The sequence below is a fragment of the Artemia franciscana genome, chromosome 21, assembly GCF_032884065.1.
Source record: "Artemia franciscana chromosome 21, ASM3288406v1, whole genome shotgun sequence".
Classification (NCBI taxonomy): Eukaryota; Metazoa; Arthropoda; class Branchiopoda; order Anostraca; family Artemiidae; genus Artemia; species Artemia franciscana.
The window spans coordinates 2,352,180-2,367,055 of NC_088883.1; the positions used below are offsets into that span (position 1 = coordinate 2,352,180).

Genomic DNA, 14,876 nt, shown 5'->3' on the forward strand with positions numbered 1-14,876 from the left:
GGTTGTGTTATTTGTTAGATATCTTTGCAAAATTGAATGATCTCAACTTGGTTTCTTCAAATAAAGACTTGTCATATATTTACTTTAAATGATAAAATGGAAAGTTTTGGTTAAAAAGATCAGCATTTGGAGAAGTAGGGTAGGAAAAAAATCATTCAAAAATTTTTTCAGTATCAATTTTATAATTGAGGGAAATCATTATAAAACCCCTATTGCAAAAGAATATTGTAGCCTTCACTTAAAGTCTTCACTAATGTAGATCACTTAAAAGTGCTAGAAAAACAGGTATGCATATATCTTGTATTAAATACTGATTTATAAATACTGAAATGTAGCTTTGATTTCAAAGCCATTTTGGATTGGCTTAAGTGAAATTTACCACCTGCTACTGAAAGCTAAAGAGGAATTTGCTGAGCTTCCAAGTGACTCAAACTTTAAATTATAATTTTTAAAAAGCTGTTAACTAAGTTCTGGATTGGAACTAGAACCAAATTACCCACAATTCACAATATTGTCCATCACAAAAAAAAACATACAAGAGGTTTTAGCCTATATCTAGCAGTGGCAAACATTCCACAAAGATTTAATTTGCTACTTTGCAACAGAATAGTTTCCATTTTCATAATTTTTTCTTAGTTGCTTTGATTTTGTCATTGAAGTAACTCTAATAGCTTCTTTTCCCTATGTGGATCAGTGGCAACAATTGTATTTACTATTATTGGTGGTGGTTTTATTTGTTTTTAGTTTAGTCTTTTATCTTGTGTTGAGGACACCTAGTTTAGTTAATTTAGTATTTCATCTCTTTTCTCTCTACTGGCTGCAGTCTCATTTGAGGTTTTTTGTGGATTTTTATCTCTAGTTGTTGTTTATTAATTTGCTATGCAAAAACATGTTTTGCTATGCATAACATCCATCTAATTAAATTGCTCTCTTTATTTTTAATTTAAAAATACTTACCACTCAATGACTGCATTTGAGCAAACTAAGACAGTAAGATTTCCCTGTTATTTATGTTATCAAAAAAGTAATTTTGATGAAAAATAACTGTAACTATAATAACTACAATTTGAAACTTTTTCATAATTTTTAATTTTGGATTTTTATGTTTCTAAACAAATTATAAAACTGTATATTTTCATAGCCTATGTATGTGTAGCCTATAGACTAATAAATAAATAATAATTCAGTAAAATTCAGAATCGTAAATGGGGTCGTGAATGAAAAAGTTTAATATGTCCTAGCCTAGATTATGGGTCAAGGTGTAGGCCTACTGGCAGGGGAAAACCTAGTTTAACCAGGTTCTATTTATAATCAACAGAGCTTTTATGCATTAGTATTTTTAACGGCCACAAATATAGCACTTTAACAAACTGTATAACTACAAGAAACTTGTTAGTAACCCTAATCTTGATTCACCCTACCAAGCGTTTCGGGAATTTAAAATTACTTGCGAAAATCTTTCAAAGCGCACTCTAAAGGCCTTTTTTCGCGTCAACCAAAGAGACTGTTTGAGCTCAACCACTCGGTGTGGTTGAGCTCAACCGCTGTTTTTGCGTGAAACAGTGACAAACCAGGTTGTCATGAAAAGTGATTTTGCGTGAAACAATTGACTGGTTGAACTCTAATTTAACCAGAACTGTCATTGTTTTTAACCGTAGGGTTCTACCATTCATAATTGTTGGTTGACCTTTTCAGGCGTAGATTTCGAAAAGAAGAATTCGTAGGCTATAAATAAGTCTATATAAAATAAGAATTATAAGCTGACAAATAGAATTCTAGCCTCACAAAAGTAAGGTTTAATTTTTTTTTTTCGTATTAGGGCTATTTGGATAAATGTTGGGTTATATCCTGCAATTTGATTCACATAGGCCTTAAGACAGGAAGTCAAGAGTTTGAATATGCTTTTGAAAACTTATGTAGATACTTGGAAATCTTTGTTTCATCCTTTTGATGCCCTAGGCTTGACCTTAGCTTGGTAATTTGGCTTCAGAGATAAAACCTTGATGAAGCAAGACCCTAGTGGTTATAAAGCATTGTTAATCCAATTACTATTCTTACTAGATGCTTCAAGATATGTTGCATCTTTGTCAGAACTTTTTACATTTCAGCCTTACCCTATAGGGCCATGGATAAATTTTCAGGTCAAACTCTAGTTTGGCTACTGTTTGCTATCTTAGAAATGGGTTAAGTCAGGAAAATAGAACTTCCAATAATGAATCCAAAGCAAAAAATACGTAAAATTCTAGTTTAGCTAATTTTCATTATCTTGGAAAGGGAATAGGTTACAAGAATGAAACCCAGTAATTAATCCAGGGTCAAAAACACTCTGGGAAGGTGCTGCCAGGCTTCTATGTCAACCCTTTTCTGATTTCTAAGTCTTAGATAATTGCTTACTCAAAAGGTCTATACCTATACTATTGAAATTTTGACAAAACAAGATTTACCTTAATTTTTAATTATCAGTTTCTTTTACTCTGGCTTTAGCTCTTAAAATGCAATTCCTTTTATTTAAGTAGCATTTTAAGCCATATCAATATTTTTTTTTCAAAATTTAGGAAATGTCTTTGCATATCTTTAAAACCTTATAAAGTGGATTGAGGAAAGCTGTGAAACAGTTTCTTTGTACTCCATGTAAGCAGACCTTCCCAGAACATACTTTAGCCTTTAGACCCATCCCTGAAAGTTTTTTTTCATTCTCACCCCCTGGTGCTCTTTTACACATTGTATAAATTGTGAAGAAATGCCTGCCCCCTTGCTAAGAGTCTTAGAAGTATCTTATATCAAAATACACCTGATACAAGTTTAATTTTTTAGAGATGACACAGAATAGCATTAAAGCTGAGTATTTGCTTTGCAAGAAATGTGTCCCTTCTGTTGTAAAGCATTTTGGATAGACACTAATCTAACCATGGACGTATTGCTGTTGCAAATGGTTTTGCTTAAAATGGTTTGGAAAACAAATAGCAAATGTAAATTTGCTTTTTTATCATTATTTAAGACTAGAATATCACAAAGCTATGCAATCACATTGCTTGTTGTATCTTAAGTAAATACAATCCCTGATGGAGTTTTGTTGATACCTGTCTTAAAATTAATTTGTCTGAATAAAATATATTGTTTATGGGACAGTAGAGAAAATGGCAACAACCATGAATTGAGTTTTTTTCAATATTTCTTTTTTTAAATAATAGTTCTCTGGTCACATTTGTGTTCCTTGCTAAGTTGTTGGCACTCTGGTTTGGGAATCCTTTGTCCAAGGGGTACAGGTTTAATTCCTGGCATTGCTAGTGTATTTGGTTTTTACCAGCTAAGTATTCACGATGCTAGTTTGCATCTTAAGTAAAGCAATCCCTGCTGGAGCTTTGTTGACACCTGCCTTACAATAACTTGTCTAAGTAAAATACAATGTGTATTGAAGATTAGTGAAAATGGCTGCAAATCCATCTTGTTTTTTTTTTCAATATTTTTTTTTTTAATAGTTGTTCTACTCTGGTCGTAATAATATTCTTGGCTAAGTGGAAAGCACTCTTAGTAAGAAATCATTTGTCCATGGGGTACAGGTTTGATTCCAAGTATTGTCTGTTTATTTTATTTAAATGGGGGTCAGTGATGTTAGACAGATCTAAACCAGCTCTAAATAGGCAAATGGAGAAATATACAAAAGGTAAGCAGGGAGGGTGTACAAAAGCACAAGATTTCTGGCCCCCAGCCCTTAATTGCAATTCTTGGCCAAAGGGTCACAAAGTGGAAATTAGCACTGCCAGTTTAGACCTTGATGTGTCAGTGCTGCCATATTTACTTACTTGCATATTGGTGTTGAGTTTGCCCACATTTTATCTTCATTACTATCTAAAATCATTTAGACATTCAGCAAACTGTCTCAAACCACAATTAGTATCGAATAGATTTTGGGCCTTACTGACTTTTCCTTTATAGCAAAGGTTTATTGTTGTGTATAATGTAGATATTTTAAAGTAATCAATCATTAAGAAGTCCCTTTTAGTTTTATCAAGTTTTTGAGTAATAAACCTTTTTAATTACCTTAAAATATTTATTCAGGTCCTTTACTATTGGCTGCCCTTTATATTACAATAATGATTGAAATATATTGTGGTAACTAAAAATTTGGATAATCCAACCTATTTTACCATCTTAAGGTTGTTTGCAAAGGTGTATGAAATATTTAAGTACTGACTTAGCTACAGAAAACTTCTAGATATAATAAAATGTAAGCAAGATGGCTCTTACTTTGACCATATCTATGGAAGCACTAATGAGAGAGTGGGTCATTTGATGCATTTGTAGGATTGAGTGAGATGAGAAATGAAGTGTAGGTTTGATGAGAGATGGCTGGTGAATGTGATGAGGGATGAATGTTTTGCAAGATTTTAAAATTTTGGACAATTTCTCATGTTGACAGTAGAGTGCAGAAGTAAAATTTTATAATTTTTCTTCTTTGTTTCTGTTATGTTAGACAATGTTGAATATTCTAAAGTGAAGTTTCTTTTTTGTTTGGAATTGTGATGGCCCTAGGGCTTTAGTGCAATACAAATTACTAATGTTTATTCACTTTCTTTAAACAAACACAAGGTCTATGTCTCCTAGCTTTAACAAAGTCAAGTGTAATTTTAAGACCAGGGATTTCAAAGTAGGTCAAATGAACTTGTGGTAAAAATGAGCAATTTATGAAACATCTAGATTAAAAAAAAGTCTTTTAGACAACAAAGAAGACAATTGAATAAAGAAAAGTACCTTATATCATAATTGTTGTGCACCCTTAAGATAGAAATGAACAAAGCTTCAATTAAGATTCTGTTTTGTTTAAACAGACAGAAGGGACAAACCTCCAAGCTTTGACAAATACAATCTCACTTTGTGGCTCCTATCTTTTCAAAGGGGACTTTCTTTGGATTTTTTCTATCCAACTAAAACTGAAAAGGACAGCATGATATACAAGTGACCTTCCAATTACCCTACATAGCAAGAGAAAATCATTAAGTTAGGCTATGCTTTATCTCAATCCCCCTCCCAATGTGCAGAAATATGGCTCAAATTTCATATTTTCAATGCATTTAACCTCCTGTCACCTGTTTTTCTAGTTATTGTTTGTCACATTTGTTTAATTTACAGCTACATGGGATGAAGTTAGAGAGACAGATTGACAAAACAAATGGAAAATAGGAAATTTCAGCAATACATTTTTATATTGGGAGGATTGAGGGGTAAAGTAGAGCAAAGTTGAATATAAAATGTGTTACCAGCTATTATTCTAAAAATTATGAAGCATGAATTTTTTTTTTATTATGTTCCTTTCTCTTCAGGTCCTTCTCTAGGGCTTTACCAAATCAAACATTCTATGCCCAGAAAAATTAGCAACAAGGTATAGTCTATATACAAAGGCTTATGTTATTTAACTATGAATATGGAATTTAAATGGCAATCAGGAACTGGATACAGGCTAAAGCAAGTAAAAAAGAAAGAAAAAACTTCCCTAGTTAGCTCAGGAGACTTTTAATAGATTACTCTTCAGATAATTGCCTATGATACATAATTTAAATATTTACCCCTGTACAGTAGGGCGTTAAAACAATCTATCACAATGTAAGATACAGTATATTTAGATATGATGCTGATTTACAAATTCCAGGATTCTTTGTTGTGGTTTTCATAATTTTGTTGATAAAGTTTTATATATTCATCATTTTTTATTTTATATCATTAACATTAGCCAAACTAAACTTCTCAATAGAACTTGAATGTGGTGGCTATAATGCACAAGTACTGCAAAAATCTTACAACACATTATGTGTTATGGTAACTGTCAGTGAGAAAAAAACTATTTTCCTAGTTTAGCTTAATTTGTTATATTTTTGTGCTTATCAGAAATATTTTGTTAATTTTAGGCAGCTGTCCCCCCTCAAAAAATTCTTAAACATTTGCTGGTTTATACTTAACCAGTATTCTACTGAAAACAAAAATTTAGTATATATTTTGTATTGAAGAAATATAAAGTCCTTTGGATTTTTTTTTATTAGGATTAAGCAGTTTGCTATTTTCTTTTGTTAGGCTAAGCCTGTAATAGTGCTTTATTGTGAACAGTCAAAATTTGTAGGGATTGCAAAGGCTAGCCTGAACAATATGTTATTACAAATTATTAGGTTAAACTTCTGTTTGGTAAAATTCTAGTTTAGATAAATTTGTATTATCTTGAAAAAGGTTTAGGTTAGGAAAATGAAACTTTTAGGGATGGGTCTAGAGATGAAACTATATCATGGGAAAGTATTTTGGAGCATCCAACTCTACTCTTTCTCTCTCTTAAAAATGTTTGCCTTAAATTACCTTAATTCACATTGTCTAATGAAATAAGGATTAAATCCTGTAGAATTGCTGGTTAGTGATAATGACAGTTGGAAATCTCAATATTTGGTCCACACCCTTAAAAACGCTTGTGTTATAAAAGTGAAACCCTTGCAAAATAAATCTTCTACTTAAATGACAAGAAAAAAGCGTTTTTAGTGTCATAACTTTGCTCAATTTCAATTTATGAAGTTTCCAAGATTTGGAAACTTTCAGGATATACATTTCTCTATATTTAAATACGAAACACTGATATGGCTTAAAATTCTACTCAAATAACAAGAATTGCATTTTCAGAGCTAAAACCAGAGAAACAGAAACTGCTTGCTGAAAATTAAGGTTAGATGTTGTTTTACCAAAATTTTAATAGTTACAGACCAGTCCAGTATGCAAAATTCCCAGATTTAAAAACAGAAGAGGGTTATCACATAAGCTTAGCAATAGCTTCTCAGAGTATGTTTTTAGCTATGGATTAATCACTGAAAGTTTCATTCACCTAACATAACCCCAATCAAAGATAGCAAAAAGTAGCTAAACTGGAATTTGAATGGAAATTTAATATATAGCCTGGTAGGCTAGTAGAATTCCAAATCAAAACAAAAAGAAGTCAAACTAGAATTTTATCCTCTGTTTAGGGTAGCTCAACAAAGCTAAAGTCTTATCATTTAGGACTTTTTTATAGATAATTTTGCTTTTACAGTATGAATACAACATTTTCCAATATATTACCTGAACAATTTAACCAAAGATTCCACTAAATCAGAACCTTCCTATCTCTTCAAATATACCAGAGAGTATGCTAGATCATTTTTCAATTCTCTCTGACCTCAAACTAATGTGAAATATGTTAAATCCGGAGGAAATTAAGCCAGTGCTAAATCATTTAATTATAATAGAATGACACTCTTAACACTATACGGATGTTTTATGTTTGAAATTTTTTGCCCAAACGGACAAGTAAAAAGAGTGTTTTCGCGAACCAGTTTTGTTTGAGCTCAACCATATGTAATTTTTTCCGTTTTCGCGTTAAACATTCAAGCTGGTTAAACCAAAGCTGTCATTGGTTAAACCAGCTGGTTGACGCGAAAAGAGGCCTTTAACCAGAACTGTCATTGTTTTTAACCGTAGGGTTCTACCATTCATAATTGTTGGTTGACCTTTTCAGGCGTAGATTTCGAAAAGAAGAATTCGTAGGCTATAAATAAGTCTATATAAAATAAGAATTATAAGCTGACAAATAGAATTCTAGCCACGCAAAAGTAAGGTTTAATTTTGTTTTTTTAGTATTAGGGCTATTTGGATAAATGTTGAGTTATATCCTGCAATTTGATTCACATATGCCTTAAGACAGGAAGTCAAGAGTTTGAATATGCTTTTGAAAACTTATGTAGATACTTGGAAATCTTTGTTTCATCCTTTTGATGCCCTAGGCTTGACCTTAGCTTGGTAATTTGGCTTCAGAGATAAAACCTTGATGAAGCAAGACCCTAGTGGTTATGAAGCATTGTTAATCCAATTACTATTCTTACTAAATGCTTCAAGATGTGTTGCATCTTTGTCAGAACTCTTTACATTTCAGCCTTACCCTATAGGGCCATGGATAAATTTTCAGGTCAAACTCTAGTTTGGCTACTGTTTGCTATCTTAGAAATGGGTTAAGTCAGGAAAATAGAACTTCCAGTAATGAATCCAAAGCAAAAAATACGTAAAATTCTAGTTTAGCTAATTTTCACTATCTTGGAAAGGGAATAGGTTACAAGAATGAAACTCAGTAATTAATCCAGGGTCAAAAACACTTTGGGAAGGTACTGCCAGGCTTCTATGTCAACCCTTTTCTGATTTCTAAGTCTTAGATAATTGCTTACTCAAAAGGTCTATACCTATACTATTGAAACTTTGACAAAACAAGATTTACCTTAATTTTTAATTATCAGTTTCTTTTACTCTGGCTTTAGCTCTTAAAATGCAATTCCTTTTATTTGAGTAGCATTTTAAGCCATATCAATATTTTTTTTTTTTTAATTTAGGAAATGTCTTTGCATATCTTTAAAACCTTATAAAGTGGATTGAGGAAAGCTGTGAAATAGTTTCTTTGTACTCCATGTAAGCAGACCTTCCCAGAATATACTTTAGCCTTTAGACCCATCCCTGAAAGTTTTTTTTAATCTCACCCCCTGGTGCTCTTTTACACATAGTATAAATTGTGAAGAAATGCCAGCCCCCTTGCTAAAAGTCTTAGAAGTATCTTATATCAAAATACACCTGATACAGTTTAATTTTTAGAGATGACACAGAATAGCATTAAAGCTGAGTATTTGCTTTGCAAGAAATGTGTCCCTTCTGTTGTAAAGCATTTTGGATAGACACTAATCTAACCATGGGCGTATTGCTGTTGCAAATGGTTTTGCTTAAAATGGTTTGGAAAACAAATAGCAAATGTAAATTTGCTTTTTTATCATTATTTAAGACTAGAATATCACAAAGCTATGCAATCACATTGCTTGTTGTATCTTAAGTAAATACAATCCCTGATGGAGTTTTGTTGATACCTGTCTTAAAATTAATTTGTCTAAATAAAATATATTGTTTATGGGACAGTAGAGAAAATGGCAACAACCATGAATTGAGTTTTTTTCAATATTTCTTTTTTCAAATAATAGTTCTCTAGTCACATTTGTGTTCCTTGCTAAGTTGTTGGCACTCTGGTTTGGTAATCCTTTGTCCAAGGGGTACAGGTTTAATTCCTGGCATTGCTAGTGTATTGGGTTTTTACCAGCTAAGTATTCACCATGCTAGTTTGCATCTTAAGTAAAGCAATCCCTGCTGGAGCTTTGTTGACACCTGCCTTACAATAACTTGTCTAAGTAAAATACAATGTGTATTGAAGATTAGTGAAAATGGCTGTAAATCCATCTTGGTTTTTTTTTCAATATTTTTTTTAAATAGTTGTTCTACTCTGGTCATAATAATGTTCTTGGCTAAGTGGAAAGCACTCTTAGTAAGAAATCCTTTGTCCATGGGGTACAGGTTTGATTCCTAGTATTGCCTGTTTATTTGTTTTAAATGGGGGTCAGTGATGTTAGACAGATCTAAACCAGCTCTAAATAGGCAAATGGAGAAATATGCAAAAGGTAAGCAGGGAGGGTGTACAAAAGCACAGGATTTCTGGCCCCCAGCCCTTAATTGCAATTCTTGGCCAAAGGGTCACAAAGTGGAAATTAGCACTGCCAGTTTAGACCTTGATGTGTCAGTGCTGCCATACTTACTTACTTGCATATTGGTGTTGAGTTTGCCCACATTTTATCTTCATTACTATCTAAAATCATTTAGACACTCAGCAAACTGTCTCAAAGCACAATTAGTATTGAATAGTTTTTGGGCCTTACTGACTTTCCCTTTATAGCAAAGGTTTATTGTTGTGTATAATGTAGATATTTTAAAGTAATCAATCATTAAGAAGTCCCTTTTAGTTTTATCAAGTTTTTGAGTAATAAACCTTTTTAATTACCTTAAAATATTTATTCAGGTCCTTTACTATTGGCTGCCCTTTATATTACACTAATGATTGAAATATATTGTGGTAACTAAAAATTTGGATAATCCAACCTATTTTACCATCTTAAGGTTGTTTACAAAGGTGTATGAAATATTTAAGTACTGACTTAGCTACAGAAAACTTCTAGATACAATAAAATGTAAGCAAGATGGTTCTTACTTTGACCATATCTATGGAAGCACTAATGAGAGAGTGGGTAATTTGATGCATTTGTAGGATTGAGTGAGATGAGAAATGAAGTGTAGGTTTGATGAGAGATGGCTGGTGAATGTGATGAGGGATGAATGTTTTGCAAGATTTTAAAATTTTGGACAATTTCTCATGTTGACAGTAGAGTGCAGAAGTAAAATTTTGTAATTTTTTTTCTTTGTTTCTGTTATGTTAGACAGTGTTGAATATTCTAAAGTGAAGTTTCTTTTTTGTTTGGAATTGTCATGGCCCTAGGGCTTTAGTGCAATACAAATTACTAATGTTTATTCACTTTCTTTAAACAAACACAAGGTCTATGTCTCCTAGCTTTAACAAAGTCAAATGTAATTTTAAGACCAGGGATTTCAAAGTAGGTCAAATGAACTTCTGGTAAAAATGAGCAATTTATGAAACATCTAGATTAAAAAAAAGTCTTTTAGACAACAAAGAAGACAATTGAATAAAGAAAAGTACCTTATATCATAATTGTTGTGCACCCTTAAGATAGAAATGAACAAAGCTTCAATTAAGATTCTGTTTTGTTTAAACAGACAGAAGGGACAATCCTCCAAGCTTTGACAAATACAATCTCACTTTGTGGCTCCTATCTTTTCAAAGGGGACTTTCTTTGGATTTTTTCTATCCAACTAAAACTGAAAAGGACAGCATGATATACAAGTGGCCTTCCAATTACCCTACATAGCAAGAGAAAATCATTAAGTTAGGCTATGCTTTATCTCAATCCCCCTCCCAATATGCAGAAATATGGCTCAAATTTCATATTTTCAATGCATTTAACCTCCTGTCACCTGTTTTTCTAGTTATTGTTTGTCACATTTGTTTAATTTACAGCTGCATGGGATGAAGTTAGAGAGACAGATTGACAAAACGAATGGAAAATAGGAAATTTCAGCAATAGATTTTTATACTGAGAGGATTGAGGGGTAAAGTAGAGCAAAGTTGTATATAAAATGTGTTACCAGCTATTATTCTAAAAATTATGAAGCATGAGTTTTTTTTTTTTTATGTTTCTTTCTCTTCAGGTCCTTCTCTAGGGCTTTACCAAATCAAACATTCTATGCCCAGAAAAATTAGCAACAAGGTATAGTCTATATACAAAGGCTTATGTTATTTAACTATGAATATGGAATTTATATGGCAATCAGGAACTGGATACAGGCTAAAGCAAGTAAAAAAGAAAGAAAAAACTTCCCTAGTTAGCTCAGGAGACTTTTAATAGATTACTCTTCAGATAATTGCCTATGATACATAATTTAAATATTTACCCCTGTACAGTAGGGCGTTAAAACAATCTATCACAATGTAAGATACAGTATATTTAGATATGATGCTGATTTACAAATTCCAGGATTCTTTGTTGTAGTTTTCATAATTTTGTTGATAAAGTTTTATATATTCATCATATTTTATTTTATGTCATTAACATTAGCCAAACTTAACTTCTCAATAGAACTTGAATGTGGTGGCTATAATGCACAAGTACTGCAAAAATCTTACAACACATTATGTGTTATGGTAACTGTTCAGTGAGAAAAAAACTATTTTCCTAGTTTAGCTTAATTTGTTATATTTTTGTGCTTATCAGAAATATTTTGTTAATTTTAGGCAGCTGTCCCCCCTCAAAAAATTCTTAAACATTTGCTGGTTTATACTTAACTAGTATTCTACTGAAAACAAAAATTAATATATATTTTGTATTGAAGAAACATAAAGCCCTTTGGATTTTTTTTACAGACATGTTGGTTATGAAGTGTTAGGACCAGAGAATGACATTATAACTTGACTTCAAAACAACTTCTCTGTTTCTAAGCCAAATAAAATTCTAGATAACTATTGCTCTCTGAATTCAGGGTTCCTCTGTTTTGAGTAAGATATTGATAATCAAATGGAATTTTTGGTCTTTATATAGCTAAGATTTTGCTTTCAAATCAGTTAGGTAGGCCTACTGTTCTTTTGTTAGGCTAAGCCTGTAATAGTGCTTTATTGTGAAGAGTCAAAATTTGTAGGGATTGCAAAGGCTAGCCTGAACAATATGTTATTACAAATTGTTAGGTTAAACTTCTGTTTGGTAAAATTCTAGTTTAGATAAATTTGTATTATCTTGAAAAGGTTTAGGTTAGGAAAATGAAACTTTTAGGGATGGGTCTAGAGACTAAACTATATCATGGGAAAGTATTTTGGAGCATGTAACTCTACTCTTTCTCTCTCTTAAAAATGTTTGCCTTAAATTACCTTAAATCACATTGTCTAATGAAATAAGGATTAAATCCTGTAGAATTGCTGGTTAGTGATGATGACAGTTGGAAATCTCAATATTTGGTCCACACCCTTAAAAATGCTTGTGTTATAAAAGTGAAACCCTTGTAAAATAAATCTTCTACTTAAATGACAAGAAAAAAGCGTTTTTAGTGTCATAACTTTGCTCAATTTCAATTTATGAAGTTTCCAAGATTTGGAAACTTTCAGGAAATACATTTCCCTATATTTAAATATGAAACACCAATATGGCTTAAAATTCTACTCAAATAACAAGAATTGCATTTTCAGAGCTAAAACCAGAGAAACAGAAACTGCTTGCTGAAAATTAAGGTAAGATGTTGTTTTACCAAAATTTTAATAGTTACAGACCAGTCCAGTATGCAAAATTCCCAGACTTAAAAACAGAAGAGGGTTATCACATAAGCTTAGCAATAGCTTCTCAGAGTATGTTTTTAGCTATGGATTAATCACTGAAAGTTTCATTCTCCTAACATTACCCCATTCAAAGATAGCAAAAAGTAGCGAAACTGGAATTTGACTGGAAATTTAATCTATAGCCTGGTAGGCTAGTAGTGTTACAGGGTGGTTTAGTTAAAATAATAAGTTTGGGTTGTGATTTTATCTTAAGGGGGGTTAGCGTTGAGTTGCTTGGGACTCTTCTAAGTCTTAATAGCTTGATGTGGATATGGGAGCTAAATTATTAATAAAATAAAAAGGCTTCGTATATAATCCCCGGTAACCTGGGAGACAGAACCATCTCGGTGTTGCTCGAGGTCTCCTGAAACAAATATAGATTCCCTTGGGACTGTACCTGAAAGCTAGAGGAACTGTACCTGATGCCCTAATACATAGACAGAAGATGATTAAATACAATAAGGTTTATTTACTTATAATATACAACTATTGACAAAATAGCTTCAATGACTTATTGCATGAACATGAGCAATTGATCTAATGCATTCGAATCTCTCCATAAAACTGACTATTCGCCCTTGCGTTGGGCTTATATATCCAACGCGCGAACTCGCCGGACAGGCTTGGTGACCTGTGGAAGTTGACCTCCACTACTATTGGTAATATTTAATCATGTGACTAATCTTGCATCCAAAAGCTGTTTTTATGGCAAGGATTTCCCTTTTGGTTTTGAGAAAAACCCAGGGGTCAGAATAACTGGTTACTTAACTTGTTAAGTAACATTTAACTTATCTAAATGCACGTAGTCCAACTGCGTTGGATTATGCAGACTGTTAAATTTAGCAACTGTTAAATTCTAAATGATTTTATTCAAACCTTTTTCTAATTGAAATTTACTAAAGGGGTGTGACTGAGAAATTTAGTCCTGAATTTAAGAGTTCCTAGAAGAGTATGGATGAGAGATTTGGTCCTATATTTGAGGATTTCTAAGGGGGTGTGAATGAGGGATTTGGTCCTGAATTTTGTAGAGGGGAGGGGGCTGGTCTATATGTTACAGTAGAATTCCAAATCAAAACAAAAAGAAGTCAAACTAGAATTTTATCCTCTGTTTAGGGTAGCTCAACAAAGCTAAAGTCTGATCATTTAGGACTTTTTATAGATGATTTTGCTTTTACAGTATGAATACAACATTTTCTAATATATTACCTGAACAATTTAACCAAAGATTCCACTAATTCAGAACCTTCCTATCTCTTCAAATATACCAGAGAGTATGCTAGATCATTTTTCAATTCTCTCTGACCTCAAATTAATGTGAAATATGTCAAATCCGGAGGAAATTAAGCCAGTGCTAAATCATTTAATTATAATAGAATGACACTCTTAACACTTTACGGATGTTTTATGTTTGAAATTTTTTGCCCAATCCGACAAGTAAAAAGAGTGTTTTCGCGAACCAGTTTTGTTTGAGCTCAACCATATGTAATTTTTTTCCGTTTTTGCGTTAAACATACAAGCTGGTTAAACCAAAGCTGTCATTGGTTAAACCAGCTGGTTGACGCGAAAAAAGGCCTTAAGGGTGCGTTTGTTTACTTGTCCGATTACTAATCGGATTAATCCAAGCGTTTTTTGAGACACATATGACGTCAGAGGTTAGTCGGATTATCCCCACAAACGCTCAGGATTACTTGTCCATGGGCTGGCACTTTATAACCCCCAAATAAAAAGATTATTTGAGGATTGTGACGTCAATGCTATATATTTTTTTAAATGGATAAACATGTGAAATCGTTAAGTCTAGAGAAAAGACAAGGAAACTGTAAATAATAGAAATAATCTTAGCTTTTCAGTGACCTGTAAGTAATATTATGCATATTCCTTAGTATCTAAAGGGTTTTTGGTGTTCTAGGCCTGTCTTGCATAGGCTAAGCTTCATAAGGAGTCAGAAGAAAAGTTTTTTTGTTATTAAAAAGGTTGATTCTTAGGGAGGCAGCTATCACATTGGTGAGTTAGTCAAATGTTATTATATCAAACAGGCCTAGTTTCTAAACCATCCTATAATTATTAGTTGGAAAAAATT

General features: G+C 32.4%; 1 protein-coding gene across 1 annotated transcript in view; it reads right to left on the minus strand.

Moving 5' to 3' along the window:
- LOC136040586 (RNA-splicing ligase RtcB homolog) overlaps window positions 1-1,468 on the minus strand; it is a 62,514-nt gene extending 61,046 nt beyond the window's left edge. The window contains exon 1 of the mRNA XM_065724832.1: window positions 1,422-1,468. The gene's annotated coding sequence lies outside the window, so the exon portion shown is untranslated. The remainder of the gene's footprint in view (window positions 1-1,421) is intronic.
- Between the last annotated feature and the right edge of the window lie 13,408 nt (window positions 1,469-14,876).